Raw genomic sequence first — 22,798 nt, forward strand, 5'->3', positions numbered from 1 at the left:
AATTTTGTTGGTGGATTTTACTAGATTATTTATGGTCATATTGAGTATATATGTCTGATTTATTAAAAAAAGTAGATTAAATAACTATTTTATAGTTAATACAATTAACACTATATTAAACCAATGAGTAATAACTCAAATGGCATAAACTTTTCATACTCATCTAAGAGGTTGCGGGTTCGAATTTTCATATTTTTGGTAAAAAAAAAATTAACACTATATTAAGAAAAGAAAAACAATACATACAAGTTATTTTTTTATTAGTTAAATTATTATAATTGAAATTAATTTTAACACAACAGTTTAAAATTATAATTTCAATTTTATCACGTGTATTGCACGGATAATTACACTTGTACAGGATAATAGGTGCTTTCAAACGGTAAAAATGAACTCAGATGGTCAAATTTGATCTCCTCCCAAATCTTAGCAGTTTCTGTTTTCATCAAATCCCCCAAAACGAGCGCACCTCCCAAATTCAAACCTATCCTAAATCTAAACAGTGTAGGTCAAGATTCAACGCTTCCTTTTTTTAGGATGAGCGCCTCTTTTCCCTTGCCAAATCTCAATCTTTTCTCAGTCTTCTCCCTTTCAAACCCTAAGAAAAGCCAAATGTCAATCTTCTAAGGTGAGCATCTCACTCTAGTCGAACTGTAAGCCAACCCAAACCTCCTTCTGCTCCTCTCCATCAACCTCACGTCAGTAAGGATACCTCTTCCCCTGTCTTGACGCGTCGTTTGAATTGTCGTACGCCATCAGTGATGCCATTTTAGTTCCATCGCCGTGTCTCAGCCTCTACGAGTTGTAACTCTGGTTCCATCGTCGTGCTCTACCTCTCTCGTGAATTCCGTTCCTCCTCTGTTTTCTCCTTTCTCTATTTTCTTCTCTGTTTCCATGCATACAATCATTTTCCCGACACAATATATCTGATTGAAACTCCAGGGACATCCTTGATGACTTGCATACAGATCTTGGAGCATACTTCTCCGACGTAGGATCTCCACTCGCAACCTTGTAAAATTTGGTATGCACTAATCCTGGACTTAATTATGCTGCAGAAGAGATTTTTTTCCCTTCTATATGCATTGATTATTTTGATTTTGTCATATTGTTATATAGGCGATTTAGCAGTGTGAATTCAGAACACTTTCCAATCAAAACCACTCAACGAAACCAAGTATGAGAGAGTTAAAATAAGCTAAGGAAGGTTTTGAAATGAATAAAAATCTGATCACAAGTAGAAAAATTGTGAACATGATAATGGGTCATGTGAAAATGAAAATTCTAACACCACCCAATAATTGCATCAATAAAGAGAAAACAGCAACATGAAAACTCATTAAAGTAAATAACAATAGAAGAACAAAACATAATAAACACAGAAGTCGAAGGCATAAATATATTAGATAAAAAATCTTTTTAAAGATTTGCATGTATAAGTTAGATAGTGGTTTAGAATTCACGAAAATTTTACTCAACGGAACCAAAGCTAAAAGCTAAAAATAGAATGTGATATCAATTTGTACTAAACTAATGATATTTATTTGTACTCTTTCAAATACTAATATGATATCACAGATTTTTGAGAAATCATCAATTGATGTCACACATATCTTTAAAATTGAGGTTTGGTCATTTTCCAAATAAATAAAATAGCTAGATGCAATGGTCGGTACAAACTTGAGTCAAGGGAGACTTCAAACAGTACATGGAGGAAGAAATAATGCTACATAATAATAATAAATTAAGTATAGAGAATTAATTCTTAATTAATTAATATTAGCTAATTTTTTATTGTAAAATTATTTTTAAATTTTTATTCTTTGAAGGATGTAGAATTTAATGTTAAGATTTAAGATTTAAAATCTAAAAGTAAAACTTAAAATTTAGAATAAAAAATAACTAATATTAACTAAAAAAATTAGCTCCATAATTGAACTCATAATAATATAATAATTGTTCTTCTTTTGTCTAACATATTGAAGTGGAGTGTTCTCGTCATTCTACAAAATTGAATCCTAGTAAGCTAGATGCTAAATGGATGACAACATATGGCCCCAATGCTGAAAGGTGTTTTAATAGTATAATTTAAGAATAAATTACTATTTGTACCGATAAAAGATACAGATGCTGACAAATGTATCCATATAAGAATAAAACGATAATTATAATCATGGAAGATAGTTTTTGTGTGCCAAGAGTACCAAGACGTTGGTTACACAATTGGTCCGTTAGAGTATTCTTGGCACACAGAAGCTATCTTCTGTGAGTACAATTATCGTTTTATTCTTATATGAATACATTTGTCAGCGTTTATATCTTTCATATATATAAATGGTAATTTATTCTATAATTTAATTAGGATAAGGTTGAAAGCGAAATTCATAGCTATATGTCAGGCAATAATAACTATACAAACAGTTTTTTTCAAGAACTTTTATCATAAATAATAAGTAACAGATTTTACTATATATCTTGTCGATTTTTAGCAAATCGATGGTGGTTCGATATCTAGTGATCTGGGAGCGAAACCTACTCCTTTGTGCACTCCACATCACATGATTCAATTCAGTTCACAGGGTCCCTGCAATTAATTCCTGCTACTCATCTACCTCTTCCTCACATAACACAAGTGATTGATCTGATAGCAAATCCTTTGCAGCACTCTCCAGAAGAAACCCATAGACTTGAATCAATTTCACCAAATAATCAAACCGTATCTTCCATAGAAAACATAGTAGTCGCAGACTCTGATTCTGCTTCTAAAGCTGCTGACACCACCAATTCAACTTCCTCTCGATCTAAGGTTTCGAAAACCCCTCCAGAGCTACAACCTAAACCTTCCCTTCTAGCTAATCCTCAGACCCCTCCAGATCCAAGACCCAAAACATCAAATGCTCCTACCACTCCAACCAGTGCTACCTTGGACGACTTGATCTCTGTTTTGAATACCTGGACCTGAACCAGAAATCTCAAGACCTGCTTCATCAAGGCCTTCAATCAAATTAGATCCTGATACTCGGGAACAACTTTGATCACTCATCAAGCTCTTAGATCATCCTCTTACTACCTGGGTTAATGATCCAATCCTTAACAAACTCCTGGCTGATCTTTTAAATTCTTCTTTTGAACTCCCAACTAACATACCATATTCTGCTTCAATTAAAGAATTCAAACAACTTCTCAACGAAAGCGTTGCATCTCAGTTCCAACTTCAAGAAACTGAAAATAAAAAAGCTACGGTCAGATCCAATATAGAAGATTGCTTCGCAATTGCTCAACCAATCCAAACCTCTCGTGAAGAATTTGATTGGAGAATCTCCCATGCTATTTCTGTTCAGGCTTTCCATGATCAAGAAGAAGCAAGGCTCGAAGCATAATTAATTCAAATCCAAGAACAACTTGCCACTATACGCCGAAATCGAGCTACTTTAGCCAAACCTCTGGCCGCAGCCCAACAAGAACATCATCTCCTTATTCAGGAACTTGTCTCAATCGATACCAAGCAGGGAGAATATGAAAAACAACTTGAGAAGATTCAAGCCGACAAGTTCAAACAAATAGAAGAGCTTTCAATTCTGGAAAACAATAGAGCAAAACTGTGCTCCGATTTGGCAAGTCTAGTAGCACCCTGACTTCCCTTTTTAATTCTATTTTGTATTATCCCTTGTCTTTTTTGAACTTTATATATATTGAACTTTTATGTTTGCCAACAATAGAAAAGTTTCAAGTATTTTTCATTAATCGAGTTAATCACTTTCCTTGACTCGATATCTTTGATATGATAGATATTTCTAGAATATGCCCCTATTACCTGAAAAGGGCCTTCCCAACTATGGGACCATTTACCCAAAAACCTCGATTTCTTCTCCATCGATAAAATGACTTTTAAAACTAACTCGCCTATTTTGAAAAACTTTTCCTTAATTCAACGATTATAACTTCGCGCAACACTTTCTTTCTGTTGAATTACATTATCAAGTGCCAGGATTTGCTCTGAGTCCAATTCATTTAATTCATCGAACATTGCATTCCAATAATCATCGACTGGCAAATCATTCTGTCTTGCTACTCTTAAAGTATTCAAATTAATTTCTGTTGAACCTCTTGGCGAATTTTGATAAGCCCATAATATTTGACTTAAAGTTTCATGCCACATTCAAGGCATATTCCCGATATGCTTTTTAATCAAGTTTATCAATATCTTATTTGCTGCTTCTACTTGTCCATTAGATTGTGTATAATAAGGAGTTGAAGTGATCATATTAATGCTTCTCGAAGATGCAAAATTTTTAATTCGTTGGCCAATAAATATAGTTCATTGGTCAGTACTTAACGTCTGAGGAATTCCAAATCGATGGATAATATGTTCCTCAACGAAGTCTATTATTTCATTTTGACCAACCTCTACTGACGGAACTGCTTCAACCCATTTCGTGAAGTAGTCAATAGCCACTAAAATAAAGTTGTGTTGTTTTGATGAAGGGGGATGGATTAATCCAATCAAATCCAGAGCCCAACCTCTAAATGGCCATGGCTTTATTATCGAATGTGATTCAGATGCTGGAACTTGTTGAATCGAACCATGTTTTTGGCACTCCAGACATGCCTTCGCATAATTAATACAATCTTTTATCATGGACGGCCAATATACATGATTTCGATATAATACCCATCTCATCTTTTTCCCCGCCTGATGGGCACCACATATTCCATTATGGACTTCACCCAAGGCAATATTCTGATCATCTCGATTTAAGCTTCTTAACAAACTCCCATCAATCCCTTTTTTATACAGTTCATCAGCCAACAAGACAAAATTCATGGCTCGTAATTTTATCTTTCTATTAACTGCAACATTGGGATCTTTTAAATAAAGAGCAATAGGCTTTCTCCAATCAGAATCTTCCCATTCATCCATACACAAAACCTCTCTTTCATTTGCTGGTACTAATATTTGATAGATACCAGATAATTTTCTAAGAGTCTCTGGACCAACCCGATACCTCGAAGCAATTTGTGCTAACTCATTAGCAATTTCTTTATGAATTCTAGGAATATGCACCAGGGAAATATTTCGAAAAGATGTTAATAATTCCCAAGCAGTTACAAAATATTTCTGTAACGTCTCATTATTACACTTAAATTCTTTCGATAACTACTTTAAGACTAACTGTGAATCCCCTAATATTTGAACCTCTAAAGCCCCTTTGATGATTAAAATTTCAAGACCCAAAATTAGAGCCTCATATTTGGCCACACTATTTGAACAAGGATACTTTAGTTCAAACAAGAATTCTGATGGAATACCCTCTGGTGAGATAATGAGAATCCCAACTCCTGCACCATCTTTATGCTTGGATCCATCAAAATACAATTTCGAATAACCGTTTTCTACTTCGATTACGTTTGTCCCCTGGTCATTCAGATCTTTCGAATTATCTACAAGAAAATCTGCAATGACCTGTCCTTTCACAGCCTTGGCGGGAACATATTGTAAATTAAATTCCGTCAATGCCAGCATCCACTTCCCCAAACGTCCCCGCAACAAAGAGAAACTTAACATATACTTAATTATGTCAGTCTGTGCTATAACTTTTACTGACTTAGCCACCATATAACACTTTAATTTCATACAGGCATGATATAAAGACAAACACAATTTCTCAATTGGGGAATATCTTGCTTCGATATCAGTTAATACTCGACTAAGATAATAAACTGCCCACTCTGTGGTCCATTCGAATTTCGAACCATTTTTTAATTTCACTAAAGGCGCAAACACCCTAGTTCAATCTGAAAGATTCAAGATGAATTTTCGAAGATAATTTACTTTACCCAAAAACGATTGCACTTCTTTCTTCGATTTGGGTGCAGACAATGCTAATATTGCATCTTCTTTATTTTTATTAATGGCTATTCCTTTTTTATGAACAACAAATCCCAAGAAATTTTCAGTCGATACTCCAAAAGCACATTTCAACGGATTCATTTTTAAACCTTTCTTCCTCATAGTAAGGAATGCCTTTCTCAAGTGGTCAATATGTTGACTTACGGAAATCGATTTAACCATTACATCATCGATATATACCTCCATAAACTTCCTAATAAACTCATGAAAAATGGCATTCATTGCCCGTTGATATGTTACTCCAGCATTCTTCAAACCGAAAGGCATAACCACCCATTCATATGTACCTAATGCTCCAGGACAACGAAAAGCAGTTTTTGCCACGTCATCTTCAGCAATAAAAATATGGTTATATTCAGAATATCCATCCATGAAACTAAGAATTTCATTCCCTGTGGCAGAATCGATTAACATATCTGCAATAGGCATAAAATATTCATCTTTTGGAGTAGCATTATTCAAATCTCGAAAATCGATGCATACTCATAACTTCTCATTCTTCTTCATAACAGGGACAATATTTGATACCCACTCCACATAACGTGCAGTTCGAATAAATTTCGCTTTGATTAAGCACTCTATTTCTTCTTTAATTTTAATATTGATTTCAGGAGCAAAACGCCTTGGAGTTTGTTTTACAAGTCGAGCATTGGGTTTCAATGCTAATCAATGTTCTACCAACGAACGATCGAGACCAGACATCTCATGATAATCCCAAGCAAAACAATCTTTAAATTCATATAAAAGATTAAATAGCTCAGTTCGAAAAGGATCAACAAGATCTTTACAAATATATGTATTTCGAACATCATCAATAGTCCCTAGATTAATTTCTTTTAAGGGATCTTGAGATTCAAACCCTTTATAATAATCATCCTCTTTGGTTGAATATTTTTCAAATCCCAAAGGTTCTAAATCATAGATGCAATCAAAAGTGAAATCAATTAAATAATCAGAAATAGAGGAAATTTGATCTTTGATTAAGCCATCATTTCTTTTATTTTCTATACAATGGGCCTCTGTTATTAAATCGGCAGTCCGACTCGCATCATTGGTTTCATTACAAGAAGTAGGGAAATCATAACTAAATTCGACTGGAAGCATCAAATCGAACATACCACCATTAACAAATTTACTAACCCTATCTGATTCAACTTCATCAGAAGAATCATCTTTATTTTCTAAAAACTGAAAATTATTTAAATAATTATGTAATGTTACTAGGTAATCGTAAACCTCCTCAACCTGGCTCATGGTGCAGTCTTCAGAGTCTTCAAGAAAGACAGTCCCAACCAGTCGGTTCGAAGCCCACGTCTGGATAACGCAACTTTACCGAAAGGCCTTCTGAAGTCAAATAACACCCTTCACAATTATAAGAATTTAGAGATCGATCAACATTTAAAGGCTTCAATTTTCGATTATAAATCCTAAAATCAACATGCGTCTGCTCGACATACAGACTTGAATCTGCTTTAACAATTTCAGGTTTACCCTCTTTAGTACACAGAAGCATGCTCTGATGCATAGTAGAAGGTACAGCTCCTACACCATGGATCCAATGTCTCCCTAACAAGGCATTGTAGCTTCTTAATCATAATCCTCATTTGGATTACTTTCACATTCTCCAAGGTATTCAGTTGGAATGATCGAGATCGTTCCTACCATATCATCATCTCCTTCATCAAAATACTCCTCATCAACATCAACGTCCTTATGTTTGTCGACCCCAGAGGATTGAGCCACTGCCTTACCTTTTTCCATCTTCGCAGGTGATGGAATTTCCTTAGGGTAAGTCTCTCCATCAGAAGGAAAGACAATTCGAGAATGCACAGAAGACGTTGCCCCCTTGCTTACCTCTTTTCCTGTCTCCATTTGAAGTTTCTTATTCCGATTGAAACTTCTTCCTCCACCTCTACCTCTTGGATAACCTCTGGCTCGACTCCGATAGAAGGCATACTGATTTCGGGAAGGTGCTCGATGCCCCCATTGAGGGTTACGTCGATACAGATGATCATGCCTTTGGAATTCCTGACAATTCCTAATCCATTGAACACCTATAGCCTGGGATCGGCTTAAAGGTGCAGTCACATCATGCTGAGGGATCTTTGAACTAGAACCCTCCACACGTCGAATTGGCTGTCTTTGTTGTGCTTGTTCCTCCCTATGAGCCAATTCTTTATTCATCCTTTCCTTTTCAAAGATCGCCGCTGCTTCAGCATCGAAAACAGCGTTGCACCGAGGACATAGAGATACATCCCGGTCTTTGATCTTTTGCTGAACTAAGAAATCCAGCAGGCCATCTCCTGTCCTAGGATATACAGATCTTACCTGTGACTTAAAGTTATCTAGAGCCACATCAAAATCATAGGACATGCCAACCATGTTCACCCCTAGGCAAGGTTCGACACAACTAGCATTGACTTCGAAGGGATCTACATTAACCTTCATTTCCTTCTTGCCATCATCAAACTTCAATCGTCCTTCCATGATTGCCTCTTGAATCAAGTCCCTGAAACAGACACAACTGTTAGTCGAATGACTTGTTACTTGATGAAACTTATAATAAGGCTTTCCTTTTAAATCTTTCACAGAAAGCAAAGTTCTACCCTCAGGTAAAACTAATTGTTTATCTTTAAGTAACACATTGAAAATCTGATCAGATTTTGAAATATCAAAACTATATTTCTTTTCACTTTTTAGTTTTGAATCATTCGACTTTTCATTGTTAGAAAGTTTCTTCAACAAAGAACAAACATATGGAGGACCTTTTTTAAGTTCAGCCAAATCAACTTCAGTCTCGAAATCGAGTTCCTCCTCTGAGGACTCCATGGTTACATAAGCAACATTTTCCTTTCGAGTAAAAGACCTACTCTTTGACCTCTGCTCATTTCTATATTTTTCTTTTTCTTTTTTCATGAGTTCAGTCTGTCTAACCTTTTCAGCCAAATGTGCCAAATCGGGAATATGCACATTAAGCAATTTCCTGCGCATATAGAATCCTAATCCCATAGTTGCTATTTTCACTATCTCATTCTCAGGTAATGACACATAGAATCTACTCCTAGTATTTTTGAAACGTATTAAATAATCATCAATGGTCTCACTATCTTCACGTTTCAAAGCCACTAAATCGGTAACTGCTACGTTCATTTCACCTCAATAGAACTGAGCGTGAAAGGCAGTTTCTAACTGATTCCATGTTATAATCAAATTTTGTCTAAGATTCGAGAACCAATTAAATGCATTCTTCGTCAATGATGAAGGAAAAAGTTTTATTTTCAAATTTTCATTATTAGCTAAATTTCTGATCTCAACCAAATAACGAGCAACATGTTCAGTAGTTGATTCTCCAACTTCACCAACAAATTTTGTGGCTATCTTTGGATTTTTTTACCCCTCTTGGCACTTCTGCCATTTGGACCACTTGGGAAAAAGCAGAGACAAAATGCGGCTGGTTCATAAATCCAACGTTCAATCCAACCCGATTTAAAACTTCTACAATTCTAGTGACTTGATAGCGTTCGCCACCATGCAATCTGGCTAAAAAGTCATCAACATTTTGACCCCGGGGAACCACGCGAGGATTTTCTTGATTTGGGATATTGTTTTCATTTTGAAAAATATTTTCCATCCCTTTGTTATTTCCCCTGACATTATGCCTTTCACCTTCATCATAATTAACAATTCGAGCAATTCTATCGACTTGTCTAGCAAGATGCTCGAATTTTGACTCATGATCAGTCATCATGGGATTCAGAATTGTAGTCATTTGCTGAGTCAACAAATTGACTAAGTCATGATGACTTTCCTCCACTTGTTGTCGATATACTGCCATCGAATTCGCAACATTCGAAGTGGAACCCACAGTATAATCACGAGAATACTCGGAATGCTGTTGTGAGTTTTGAACATTATTAACTCCATTTCCATTCCCAAAGCGGACAGGTGGCGCGAAACCACCCACCAGCGGGGTATAACCAGGAGGGAGACCATAAGGAGGCTAACCAACGGTTAATGGAGGCTGATATGGTGGCACTGGGCCACGTGGACGAATATTGCGTCCAACATTCTCAGTTTGAATAGTCGTAACGACTATACTTTCAGTCCCAATTACACCTTCCGAACGTGAATACACGTTGGCTTGTTGTATGGACACTGGTATGCTATCATTGGTGGATGAACCACCATTCACATTCGATAATTCATCAGCCATGTGAATGATCCTCCCACTTCGTAATTGAATACACTAAAAAATACTGGAAAAATATTTATTTGATACACTTTGATTTAAAACTGTCCCACTGGGCGTGCTAATTTGTTTTGTTAATTTTTAGCAAATCGATGGTGGTTTGATATCTAGTGATCTGGGAGCGAAACCTACTCCTCTGTGTGAGTACCCGTTTTCTAAAAGCGCATCAAAGCGTCTTCGATTAGACACGTGTTGTAAATAAAGTAAAGAAAATTTGTAAATCTGTAAAGGGAATACAAATAATTAAAGTTTCGAAGAATGAATGTGCAAAAAACAGTAGAGTTTGCATTAAAATTAAAGGAGAACAATAAAAATGCAATTGATTGAATCAACGGACTTCGACATAGAATTTTAAAGTGTAGAAAGATAACTTGGACAAAGAAAATATAAAACACTTGAGATAATAGAATTACTTGAAATATCAAATTTACAGAAAAGTAAAGTAAATTGAAAGAAAAGAAATGAAGATGGAAGGAACCCTACAGAAAAGTTAACTCGATTGCAGACTCAGGAATTCGCTGGGATGTGAGTGTGCTTGAGTATTTTTTCTGAGTAAAAGTTCCAACCCTTATTCACTAATATTTCCTAGTATTTATAGGCTAATCTTACATAACTGACAATTAATTCACAATTAATTACAATTAAATATGACATTTCAAATTTGAATTGCAGTCTCTCTTGGTAAGCGTTCCCGCCGCATGATTGTAGATATTCCCCATGATCTCCTCGTTCAATAAAAGCCATTAACTTCCCACTTTCACAAATATTCGATTAGCTCTTTCGAAGGCCTTACTCAATTCTTCGAATCGAGTCTTCTACTTGATTTGGCTCAGTTGATCAACAAAACAATCGAAATCCAAATCAGCGCTGATTACCTCCAATTTCATACTTATGCGTGCGTCTTTTCGAGAAACCACACTTGACTTATTTCGATTCAACTCACTTTTATTGAAAATATTTTTCGATCAAAAAATTGCCCCCTTGGATTAATGTGGTTGCCTTCGATATCATTATCGAACAATAAAGCACTTAATCCAAAAGACGCTAGTTTTCAAACCAGTAATAATTGTCATTTAAACTCTCCATTACTATTGATCCACTCGACACGTCTCCCAAGACTTGCGCTTTCTCTCTCCATTACTTCATCTTCCTCACGAAGTTACCTCTATTCGCATTCCTTCCACAGTAACGGCTACGGCAATACTTTAAATTCATCATTCTCTCCTTTGTTCGAACTTCTCGAACTTCATCATCCTCTAAATTTTCTCTGTACCAAAAATTTCCTCACAGAAACCCTCAACCTTCATTCTTACTTCCTCTCCTGGAAAAAAGGCTGGTTCTTCTTCTTAGGCTGCCACCTAAGGCAAGGGTAAAGGCCCCATAATAGCACCACCATCTCCACCAGCTCTTCGCATCCTTAACCAAGTAAATGATGAAATCATTGACGATCCCCATTTGCAGGTCAATGACACCAGTATCCTATTCTCCTTCACAATCGGTACAGATACGCATTGCTTCCTCGGACCGATTGAAACTCTTGAGAGAGCAAACAAAAAACTCTCTTTCTTCCCTAATGCTGAAGGGGAAAATCTACTAATGAACCAAATTTTAAATTTTAAACTTTTTGATCATAAAAATTTTGATATTATATCACAAAATCACTTTTCACAAAAAATTTAAGCTTGAAATGATCTTAAAAGTTATAGAGAAAATAGAATGCTAAATCTGTAGTTTTTTGGAAAAAAAGATAGTAAACGAAAAAAGAAATACAGAATTGAAACTGTAAAGTAAATGTCATTCACATCTAAAGAAAGGGCAATATTTATAGGTATTGAATAAACAAGAGAAGCTCAAGAAAGATCAAGAATAAATTTTGAACACCTCTAACTACCTATAACAGAAATTGTACACGTATAACACAACTAACTAGAGTGATAGTTATTTTTCCTTTATATCCCCCCTCAAACGCAAGAGAGGTTTGGGAACCAATATGAGTTTGCATCTCAGTCTTAGAAAAGAAGCTATATTCAATGGTTTTGTTAGAATTTCAGGATCTATTCTTAATATATGTACAACATTGAGCTGTTTTTTATTAATTTTGTTTCGACTACATGTCCATTTGAGATTTTTTTGTCTTTTCATATAATATTGAATTTGCTTTCAATATTATAGTATTCATATTATCGCACAAGATTATAGGTGCTATAGGGAGATTAATCTTTAGTTCTTGGACAAAATTTTGCCGTTACACAAGCTTAGCTTCATACATAGCCAAACTTCTGAATTCTGCTTCTGTAGACAATCTAAAGATTGTGATTTGTTTGCTACAGCACCAAAATATTAGATCAATGCTAAAGAATGTACAAAAACCAGTTACAAGGTTTCGATCTTCAAAATTAGCAGCCTAGTCGACATCAAAAAACCCATACAATCTGTAATCATCAGACTTATTGAAGACTCAACCAAAATTCTTAGTTCCTTGCAAGTATTTAAGAATATGTTTCATAACTTTCCAATGAGATAATAAAAGATACTACAAAAATTGACTGATTTTGCACACACCAAAATTATATACATGTTAGACCCAAAACAATTTACACTTACTTAGACTGAGCATTACTCAAACACATCACAATTATAACATCTACAAACACGTTATAGAAATGAATATATTAATAGACATCTGAGTTTTTTATTCATTTTTTATTAAATAATAATAATATTAATAATAATTTAATGTAAAAACTACTTAAGATGATAAATATATTATACGAAAAAACTTTAGCTTCAAATCTTAGAAAAAACAAACATATGCATATGGGACAAGAAAGATAAAATCGAATATCAAATCCCCTCCGAAAAAATTAGGATTAAACTTCACACAGTATATATACTCACAATCGTTACAGAGTTAGTTTAACGAAATTCAATAACTGTTAATTATGTTTTAGTTTCTTCTCAATTCGCATCTTTGTGTATGTAGGAAGTGATCTAATATAAGGTATATATATTATTAACCAAATTTGTACTCAACGGAACCAAAGCTAAAAGCTAAAAAAAGAATGTGGTTGGCAATGTGCACTCCTTAATAACCATTAGATCTAATTATTAAGCTATTGTATATGTTTTTTTTTCCTTGTATTGCTTTGTAGTTCTTATTTTGTATTTGTTTTAATGCTTTTTTTTATTTATTTTTGTTTTGCTAATATTTGTCTAGCACAACATTATACAGGAACCCCAAATCATGTCGGAACTAATACCGAAACTAAGGATACTATGATGAGTGATCGTCCTTAACATTTTTTTACATAAGATTATGTAAAAATTATGTAGCCTTTAATTATATCATTGAGCCTTTTTGTAACTTTTTCACGAAAAATTATTAGTTTATGAATTTAATAATTCAAAATTAAATCTTTTTGTGCAATATCATTCTAAATGATTTCATCTTGCCTTAAAGTTGGAACAATGCCTAAAGGAGCTCAGGTATCATGTGAGCAACCACGTGATAGAGCTCCTCCATTTTCGTCAGCTAATAGTGCTCCAGCATCCCGTATTAATGACCATTTCGTGAACCGTGCACTGATAGACGGCTAGCATTGACAAGTCGAAGTGATGACCCTCAAACTCCCACATAATGCATAAAGACTCGGCATCGCTATAAAGTGGCCGATATATCTTTAGATGATGAAGATTATGACCTGGAGGCGAATGAAGTTGAGTCGTTTGATGACCACATTAATGACTTATTGAATACCCACGAACCCGAAGATTAGAACAATGACAGCAAACGCAAAGATACATATTATTGGAGTAACGACCTAATTTTTGGCGAAATAGAGTTTTTTGGAAGTTCTATGAAGGAAGCACCTCTAAGCACCTCTACTGCATCACCAAGCACCTCAATCTACATAATCATTATGTCATCACTAAGCAAGCACCTCTACTGAGTTAAGTTCGACGATACAGTCGCGAAGAACCTAGATTTTGAGCCGCTTCAGTTAGGAATTTCAGATTCTAGTTTTCGTAGTTAGTCTCAGTTTGATGAGCCAAACTCTATTCATGAGAGAAGAGAAATAATAACATAATAATATTATTATATTAATATTAGAGCTACTTAAGTAATATTATAATATTATTTGATATGCTTTAGTTAAAAACAGGAGATAAGTTTAACCGGGCTTGCAATCTATTGGTGCAGGTTAACACCAGCACTCTCTGATGACTTTAGCAATGGTAATGCCTCCTCATATATTTTCTATTCTCATGTTAATCATGTTACTAGTGTCATCTATACTAGCAGCTCAGATATTAATCTCTATAAGTGTTGTTATTTGTATTCTAATACATCTAGTTTTAGTAATTATACACCTGAGATATTTTTCAACCACTTCCCTAACTAGCCAATCATCATCAAAAACATTTTTCCTCACCCCCAAGACAATCCAAGCTGCTCATTTCCACCTTGAATGGTCAAAAATAAGAGAGAAAGAAAAGAGAGAAAACTTTGAACACATAGAACTTCAAATCTTGATTTCTTCCAAACCAATTAAAGGGATCCTCTCTTCTTCCTTTTCAAATATATGTCACTTTGCATGGATCAAAATCAGGTTAGGTGGCTGTTCATCTCTCCTCTTTGGTTCGGTTATGAACACTATGCTTAAACATGTGTTTTCTTAATGTTCTTCCATAGATCTCTTGTTTAACTTGACTTGTGGGCCAAGGAACTTCAATTTCCAACACATTTGAGATGAGGAATCCCTTCCTAACCTGATGCTAAGGTTTGTCCTGTTGGTGATCTTGAGGTTTAGAGTTGTTCTTGATTGTTTTTAACATGAAAAAGTGCTCTAGGAACACTTCAAGGAGCAACCGAATTTGGGGCAGCAAACTAAGGTAGGATTTGGTGAAATTAATCTTGATTAATTGTGTTTGAGTTGTTCGATTGTTATATGATTTGGTTATGCTTGAAATTGATTGTTTATATGAGTGATTCTTGGTGAAATTTTGGTAAAAATTTGATAAAATTTGATGATATTCAAGCTATGAATGTTGTTCTTGGGTGAAGCTGGAAAACCAAACCCTAACCCTTATATTGGGGATGAAAATTTATTGAAATCAAGTGGAAATCATGGGAATTTAATGGCTGGTAATTTAATTTGAATTTTAGAAAAAAATTGGTTACCGAAAAAATTGAAATACGGGTTAGAATTAAAGAAAGAGTCTAAAGAATTACGAAGAACACTTTAAGTTTTATCAAGAACACTCAAGAACGACCCTTTTATCTATTTTGGGGTCAAAGTATAAAATTATTATGTTTTGGGGGCAGGAGTATAAATATTAAAAGTTTAGGGGTTAAAGTATAAATATAAAAAATTAAAGGGATCAAAATATAATTTTTATAAAATTTTTGGGATCAAAATGAAATGTTTCAAAAATTTGGATTAAAATATTATTAAATAAGATAATAAAATATTAAATAATATTATTTTATTAATAATATTATTTTATTAAAAATAATAGTGAAAAGGCAATTTTCTTAAAAGTCTTAGGAAGATAACTTTAATCTCAGAATCTCATAATTACATTCATAAAATACCTAGGGAGTGGTAAGAATATCTTAGTGAGAAAAAGATAAAAGAAAGATAAAAGGTTGAAGAAAAGATTAAAAAAATGATGAAAAAGTAAGTAAAGTTTTAAAGACAAAGATAAATTGCGTTCAGGGCTAGGTATTATATGAATTGTTGAGTTTTAGAAAGGATAGCAAAAAATGTTAAAATGCGGAAAAATCAACGAATTGATAGTTATTGATTACGGGAATAACCCACGAACTGTTGTGTGTGTTGATCTCGGGGATAGCCCATAAACTGAGGATCGCTGTTTTGTTGTGTGTTGATCTCGGGGACGCCTACGAACTGAGGATTGTTGTTTTTCCTTGTGCATATATTATGGAAGCGAGCTTTGTGTGGACTGTCGGTAGTCATGAAAGAGTGGTATTCTTAATAACTGACACGTATGAACGAAGGACACAATGGGAAACAATATCTAGGACTAGTTCCTAGGTAATGTCGGGCTGCAGGGTGTAAACCGATACGTGAGCTCATGGCCTGCATAGGACAGACATGTATCATACTTGGTTGCACATTCTTTTTGTTATGATTGTTGTATGAATATATACTTTTTCTGTTTGTATTCTATTATTTGTGTTCACGGTGTGCTATTATCTTGTATTTCTCTATTTGTATTCTGTTTCTCTATTTTTTCTATTTATCTATTCTCTATGTTTTCTTCTGCTTATTGGAAAATATATTACTGACTAATAAGCACGACGGAAGCGATTAACTTAACTAATTAGTTCGACTTTACTAAGAACTCCCCACTTCTTATCCCTTCTCTCCCACCTTCAGATGGAAGCATGAGTATTCTTTCGTGACTTGCGAGTGATCGTTTTGCAAAGAGGATTCCGCTCTAGGTAATGTTCTGAGTCTATGGTGAACTCCATTCTCTGTTTATATGTAAATACTGAGAGACTAGCTGACATCTGTACCTGTTTTGAATACGAACTTTAACCTAACTCCTTTGTACGAGGCTCCTGTTATGAGGATACTTGATGAAATACCAGTGAGATGTCTTATGACAACGTATGATCGTGTAGAGGAGTAGTAGTAGATGATGTTCCGCCTTTTGATGACGTTCAACCTGACCCGGATTTTGAAGACCTAGCATGTATTCTCCTCCGCTTTCGTAGTTTAGATGGATTAGGTGAGTATAGAGTCTAGGCTAGCCTGGGCGCTGGCTTAGGGAATTTTTGAACAGGTCAGGGCCTATATATATATAATTATTATCTATCTATTTCTAGGGGTGTTCTAAGTGAGATATATACTCTAATAAAGGATGGATAACTAAATGTTGATAACTGTATGAGATGTATATACGTGTGGTTGTCTTTAACTATTTTACTTGTTATTATTTGTATATAAATTATGATTATTTCGTTTATTAATCCAAACATTTTCAAAGAAAAGTACCTTGCAAAAAACTACACTTTAAACAACGACTCAGGCTCATATAACAAATAATAGATAATAATTAGGAAGACAAGTTGATAGCACTCAATTTCCGATATAATATAGACATATTGAAAAGTGGGTTGTTACAATTTGGTATCAGAGTAGTTCATTTCTAGTAGAGCCTGGGGAGTGGACTGAATCATGCTTCACTGCATGCTCTGTATGTGTGTCTCATGCTGTTAGGGTATCTTTGAGATACAATTGGTATGAATGTCTATGAGTGCTCATTTTGGGAATGTTCGTGATTAACTTGAGATATTAAGATTGATCACCTTAATGTTGATTGTTTGGTGCGGATAAGACCTCAATGACTGCGAATAGGCATAGTTTAATTGAGCTCTGAACGACGAATCGATGTGAGGCATAGCTTTCTTCAAAGTTGTTATGATCTCCATGGCTATGTCTATGTGAGATTTGGATGTTGTAAGGAACGGACCGGTATCTTTGTTAGGATGGCTTGAAAGAAATAGATCGCTTGAAGATGAATTCTTGCACGTGGCTGAAATTTTGAGGGCAAAATTTTCTTTAAGGAGGATAGAATGTAACGACCTAGTTTTTGACAAAACGGAGTTTTTTGGAAGTTCTGTGAAGGAAGCACCTCCAAGCACCTCTACTGCATCATCAATAACCCCAATCTACATCATCATTATGTCATTGCTAAGCAATAACCTCTACTGAGTTAAGCTCGACGACATAGTCGCGAAGAACCTAGTTTTTGAGCCGCTTAGGTTAGGAATTTCATATTCTAGTTTCTATAGTTAGTCTCAATTTGACGAGCCGAACTCGATTCGTGATAGAAGAGAAATAGTAATATAAAATTATTATTATATTAATATTAGAGCTACTTAAGTAATATTATAATTTTATTTGATCTGCTTTAGTAAAAAACAGGAGATAAGTTTAACCGGACTCACAGTCTACTAGTGTAGGTTAACACCAGCACTCTTTGATGACTTTAGCAATGCTAATGCCTCCTCATATATTTTTTATTCTCATGTTAATCATGTTACTAGTGTCATCTATATTAGCAGCTCATATATTAATCTCTATAAGTGTTGTTATTTGTGTTCTAATATATCTAGTTTCAGTAATTATATACCTGAGATATTTTTCAACCACCTCCCTAACTAGCAAATTATCATCAAGCACATTTTCCCCCACCCCTAAGACACTCCAAGCTGCTCATTTCTACCTTGAACGGCCGAAAATAAGAGAGAAAGAAAAGAGAGAAAATTTTGAACACATAGAACTTCAAATCTTGATTTCTTCCAAACCAAAATTTCAAACCAATTAAAGGGATCCTCTCTCCTTCCTCTTCAAATCCATGTCACTTTTCATGGATCAAAATTAGGTTAGGTGGCTGCTCATCTCTCCTCTTTGGTTCGGTTATAAACACCATGCTTAAACATGTGTTTTCTTGATGTTCTTCCTTAGATCTCTTATTTAACTTGACTTGTGGGCCAAGGAACTTTAATTTCCAGCAAGTTTGAGATGAGAAATCCCTTCCTAAACTGCTGCTAAGGTTCGGCCCGTTGGTGATCTTGAGGTTTAAAGTTGTTCTTGATTGATATTAGGAGGAAAATGTGCTTTAAGAACACTTCAAAGAGCAACCGAATTTGGAAAAACAAATTAAGGTAGGTCTGGTGAAATTAATCTTGATTAATTGTGTTTGAGTTGTGTGATTGTTGTATGGTTTGGTTATGCTTGAAATTGATTGTTTATGAGAGATTCTTGGTGAAATTTTGGTGAAAATTTGATAAAATTTGATATTCAAGCTATGAATGTTGTTCTTGGGTGCAGCTGGAAAATCAAACCCTAACCCTTAAATTAGGGATGAAATTGTGATGAAATCAAGTGAAAATCATGGATATTTAGTGGCTGCAAATTTAATTTGAATTAAAAAAAAAACGGTTACCAAAAAGATTGAAAAACGGGTCAGAATTAAAGAAAGAGTCTGAAGAATTTACGAAGAACACTTTGAGTTTTATCAAGAACACTCAAGAACAGCTCTTTGATCCATTTGGAGTTAAAGTGTAAATATTATGTTTTGGGAGAAGTATAAATATTAAAAGTTTAGGGAGTTAAAGTATAAAAATCAAAAGTTAAGGGGTCAAAATATAATTTTTATAAAATTTTTGGGATCAAAATGAAATTTTTGAAATTTGGATTAAAATATTATTAAAAAATAAATAATAATAAAATAATAGTGAAAAGGCAATTTTTTCTAAAAGTTTTAGGAAGACAACTTTAAGCTCAAAATCTCATAATTACCTTCATAAAATACCTAGGGTGTGGTAAGAACATGTTAGTGATGAAAAGATAAAAGAAAGATAAAAAGTTGAAGAAAAGATAAAAGAAAGAAGAAAAAGTAAGTAAAGCTTTAAATGCAACGATAAATGTCGATTAGGAAAGTGATCTAGGAGCAACATAGTTAGTGCTTGATTGCGTTTAGGGCTAGGTATTATATGAATTGTTGAGATTTAGAAAGGATAATGAAAAATGTTAAAATGTGGGAAAACCCACGAATTAATAATCATTAATTACAAGAATAACCCACAAACTGTTGTGTGTGTTGATCTCGGGATAGTCCACAAACTGAGGATCGCTGTTTTATTGTGTGTTGATCTTGGGGATAGCCCACAAATTGAGGATCGCTATTTTGTTGTGTGTTGATCTCTAAGATGCACACAAACTGAGGACTGTTATTTCCCTTTGTGTGTATATTATCGTAGCGAGCTTTGTGTCGACTGCCGGTAGTCACGAAAGAGTGGTATTCTTAACCACCGACATGTATGCACGAAGGACACAATAAAAAACTATATCTAAGATTTGTTCCTAGGTAATGTCGGGCTGTAGGGTGTAAACCGACACGTGAGCTCATGACCTGCATAGGACAGACATGCATCATACTTGGTTGCACATTTTTTTGTTATGATTGTTGTATGGATATATACTTTCTTTGTTTGTATTTTATTCTCTGTATTTACTATGTGCTATTATCTTGTATTTCTATATTTGTATTCTATTTTTCCGTTTTCTCTATTTATCTATTCTCTATGTTTTCTTCTGTTTACTAGAAAATATATTACTGACTAATAAGCACGACGGAAGTGATTAACTTGACTAATTAGCCCGACTCTACTAAGAACTTTCCTGTTCTTATCCATTCTCTCCCCCCTTCAAATGGAGGCAGGAGTACTCTTCCGTGACTTGCGAGTGATCGTTCCGCAAAGAGGATTCTGTTCTAGGTAGTGTTCTGAGTCTAGGATAAACTCCGTTCTCTGTTTATATGTAAATACTGAGAGACTGGTTTTAAATACGAACTTTAACCTAAATCCTTTCTACGAGGCTCCTGTAATGAGGCTACTTGATGAAATACCAGTGAGACGTCCTATGACAACGTATGATCATGCAGAAGAGTAGTAGATATTGTTCTGCCTTTTGATAACGTTTAATTGGGTCGTTACAATTGGAAAGTTACTATCATTGGTAAATTTTCTTCCTCCTATTTTTGTTAATATTAATTTTTAAAGTCCTTTACTTCTATTTCTCTTTTGTGCAACGATTATCTTGCAATTTTTTTAAACAATTCTTAGAGGATGGCTTGACAAAAGGGATGAAGATGAGCGTCAATGAGGCTATAGCACTTCCTCTAAATAGAAAGATCATACTCCTATTTAACAAAGAGTTGCAACCAATTGGGTATTGACTATTCCTAGTTTCTCATCTGTGAAGAGAGTTGGAAGACAGTGAACAAAGCTATCAAGGAACACGCATACAACATAGTTAAGGTAGATCTTTTAATTTCGACATATTAAGGCAATTTAGTTATCATTTTTTTTGTGTGAAAACTTCGACATGGATAAATTATATTGCTGGTTAAATTTTCATATTTTGTGTTTCATATGTTTAAATCAGCATTTCTATCTTATATGTAATAACGACTAAATGCCATCTAGATTCTTATATTCTTATACTTTTTCATTTTAAACTAGCCTTTTTTTTGTTATTGATATTCTTCACATTACCATAGTCTTATGCTTATTGATTGGTTTTGGTTACTAACAATGGCAAATAATTGTAGCAGGTCTTTCACTACGAGAACGACACCGGAGGAAAAATAAAGTAGGGAATTATGCAAAGGATATGAAAAAACTAGAAGGATACAAGACACAACTTGTATCATAAGTTTTACGATGAAACAAAGACTCTTTAAAAAAATGTTAAGCATCTCCCATCAGGAATAGATGAAAATCACTGGAAATGATTTCTTGTATATCGCTTGAAGGAAGAAACAAAGGCAACAAATGGTATTTTATATTTATTTCCCCTAAAATATATATGTCTACGTAAAAGATAAATTTATAATATTTAGTCCAGTCTCATTTGTATTTGTTTTGTTATTTGTTCATAGAAAAAGTGTAAATAAAATTCTTTAAATCAATCAATGCAAATTCACACACATACTGGTGGCTCCAAAACATTGACAAGATGAAAAGACGAAGAGGTAACAAATAATTATTGTGTTTCAGAGTTTGCTTCATTTTCCTAAATATAGTGTTGTTATTTATATAATTGTGTCGACATCAATATTATAGGAGAAACTACAAAGAAAGCCCATTCATAGAGGAGAGTTATGGACCATAATTCATAAAAAAAAAAGTGACTCGTATATCCATGACGATGTGCCTGTTGTTGGTGTAAGGAATGTTTTAAAATTTTTTACTTCTCTTATTATATTTATTGTGCTAATTTTAAATCATTATAACCCTAATTCTAGTATATCTGTAGGAAGCAACTGCGAATATTGAAAGCCAAGATGAATCCTCCAAGCAGCTTTCACAAAATAATTCGCTTGGACAAGTTCTTGGAAAGGATCACCCAGGACGAGTTCATACCTTAGGTGTTGGACCATGTCCCACTCAACTTTCTGGTAATACTACTACAAAACAATCGGATTCTGATGTGCAAATTGAAGAGTATTAGAGGATGATTATGTAACACCCTTACTATTAGACTGTCATATTTCCGACTGCACCACTCTGATAGCAAGAAGTATTACGACGACTTCATATATTTAATAATAAAATAAGAGACTTTTACTCAAGACCGTATCGTTTTTTTTTTTTTGAAAAACCGAAAGCTCTTTTTCACTAATACAAACATACATATACATATATACAAAACTTCTTACACAAGTAGCCTATAAATATAATATACATACGAAACATACAACTCCTGTCCCTCTTACAAGATTATAATAATAAAGGTGAGGAAAATCTATAACATATATATACAAACAGAAGTAGCGTATCTAAGAACTTAACAAAAAACTCCGCAAGCTTCCTCGTCGGTCCTGAAAAAAGAATTCTGTAGGGGGTGAGAACATCGTCCTTGCTAGTTCTCAATAGAGGGTTTAAGAATTGTTATAAGAAGATATTTAAAAAAAAGTATTTTCAATCGCAGTGATCGTCAGTTCATTATCCAAATCTAAAACTCATTTTTCTTAAAAAAAATTTCAAGAAAAATAACATTCCACACATTTCACCGCTTACTAAGAAAACATTTAAC

At 34.3% G+C, this 22,798-nt stretch overlaps 1 long non-coding RNA gene across 4 annotated transcripts; it reads left to right on the top strand.

Moving 5' to 3' along the window:
* Window positions 1–450: 450 nt before the first annotated feature.
* Window positions 451–22,252, top strand: LOC148571551 (uncharacterized). 4 transcript variants are annotated; one of them, XR_015907070.1, is made up of 6 exons: window positions 451–1,024; window positions 20,824–21,018; window positions 21,315–21,537; window positions 21,642–21,734; window positions 21,826–21,927; window positions 22,019–22,252. It is a non-coding gene; the product is annotated as an uncharacterized LOC148571551 (long non-coding RNA). The 4 variants fall into 4 exon arrangements; XR_015907069.1 differs by having other exon boundaries at window positions 21,315–21,734; XR_015907068.1 differs by having other exon boundaries at window positions 21,315–21,927.
* The last annotated feature ends 546 nt before the right edge of the window (window positions 22,253–22,798 follow it).

The sequence above is a fragment of the Arachis ipaensis genome, chromosome B3 (assembly GCF_059453495.1).
Source record: "Arachis ipaensis isolate K30076 ecotype BB chromosome B3, ASM5945349v1, whole genome shotgun sequence".
In the NCBI taxonomy this organism is placed as follows: domain Eukaryota; kingdom Viridiplantae; phylum Streptophyta; class Magnoliopsida; order Fabales; family Fabaceae; genus Arachis; species Arachis ipaensis.